The sequence below is a fragment of the Etheostoma cragini genome, chromosome 18 (assembly GCF_013103735.1).
Source record: "Etheostoma cragini isolate CJK2018 chromosome 18, CSU_Ecrag_1.0, whole genome shotgun sequence".
Classification (NCBI taxonomy): Eukaryota; Metazoa; Chordata; class Actinopteri; order Perciformes; family Percidae; genus Etheostoma; species Etheostoma cragini.
Genome location: NC_048424.1, coordinates 22,414,660 through 22,416,663, shown reverse-complemented (window position 1 = coordinate 22,416,663; position 2,004 = coordinate 22,414,660).

The window sequence follows — 2,004 nt, the reverse complement described above, 5'->3', positions numbered from 1 at the left end:
TCCCATTTCTACTCTCTCACTCCTCCCTCTCTCCTTCCTTACTCCTCCCTCTTTCCTCCCTTTCTCCTTCCTCACTCCTCCCTCACTCCTCACTCTCTCCTCACCCACTCCTCACTCTCTCCTCACCCACTCCTCACTTTCTCCTTCCTCACTCCTCCCTTACTTCTCCCTCTTGTCTAACATCTTCACATGCAGGATAGCTGCGTTGTTATGGCAACCTCGATGACTCATATCAGATCTCCACAAACCAATGACGTCACACATGCTGTGTCCATTCACATACAGTCATCATCATGACATAGTGCTCTTTCGATGCTTTTACATAGACCTTAGTGGTCCCTAATACTGTATCTGAAGTCTCTTTATATAGACCTTAGTGGTCCCTAATACTGTATCTGAAGTCTCTTTTATATAGACCTTAGCGGTCCCCTAATACTGTATCTGAAGTCTCTTTATATAGACCTTAGCAGTCCCCTAATACTGTATCTGAAGTCTCTTTTATATAGACCTTAGTGGTCCCTAATACTGGATCTGAAGTCTCTTTTATATAGACCTTAGTGGTCCCCTCATAATGTATTTGAAGTTGTAAGGTGGAGTCTGGGGGTGTGGCCTTGACCAACAGCCCCTTTTATTGTCCACCAGCCAAGCCTAGAGAACATAAAAAAAACGATTGAAGTACATCTACCAGCCACTTCCATATTTTACCAGTATTTGGCTGGTGTACGCTCGTTGTATTAGAGGCTAGGACTAAATGACCGATGTCGTATGGTTTGAAGGACTTGTTGGCACGGTTCTGTAAAAGAAAAGAGCAGTCACTTTTAAAGCTCATTTTCATCTGCTGTCTCATGGGACCTTGTACAAGCTTACCGTCCCCACTTCAATAAAACATATACACACAACTCGAGAGCATTAGAAAAGGCAGACATTCTTTTCCATAACTCATAAACTGGGAAAGCAGGAATTTGGTCAAACCTGTAATCGTCCTCATGTAATACATACCCAGAGACAGAGAGAGGAATGTGAACACACCTGTCACCTAGGTAAATAAGCACCTAAAGGACACAACACATAAAGCCACCTGTCTGAGGACAGGCGACTGCTGAAAACAGCTGCTGTATACCTTGTTGTTATCAACGCCGGCATCTACTGTATTTCCATTTTTAAAGTTACAATGGGAGTTTTGAAATTAGTTGATCTTGGACAAACACGTTGAAGTTTTTTTTTTTTAGGACTTATGAAAACAGACCTTGTGCAAGGCAGTCCTGGAGAACATTTGAACACATTGAAAAATAATGAAGAGAAATGAAATGCTATTTACCTTTCATCTCCCTTGATTTTGTGGCAAAGAAACTGTACGTTCAGTATCTGCTACAGTGGAGACAGCCCTATGCACAAAGACACGTTGCACACACCTTATGTCAACATGAACAATTGACAAATCAATTTGCAATGTGTCCAAAGTAACACTGCAAGGCATGCTCTGTGGTTATTCTGGTGGTAGGATCTAAGAAGAAGAAAACTCCTCTCACCTGCTTCTCAACACAACACCTGTCGCTCTGGAGTCTCAGCAAGATGAAAACCAATCCTCACTATGTTACAGCAGGCTTCTGAAGACCGTCCACACGCCTTCAGTGTCCCATGCTGCAGGGAGGAGAGGGAACACACAGCTGACACGAGAGTTAGGAGCCTGGGCGGGGTTAAAGTGATCAGAAAAGTGTGTGTTGATTACTGTCTAAGCTGTATTCTCATAATAGACATATGTTCTTATAATAGACATGTATTGGTGCTTAAGTCTTGTGTTATCTTCACGTGGACATTTTAGTTTTTCTGAGTCACTTCCAAAGTTCTTTGTGAATTTTTGGGGATATTTTTGTTCTTGTTTTGAGTTTTTGAAGCTTTCTCCAACATTTGTTGTCACGTTTTCTAACTTTTCCCAAAGTTCTTTCTCACTTTTTACAATGTCTTTGTTGATTTTTTCTAATTTCTTTTGGACATTTTTGTTGT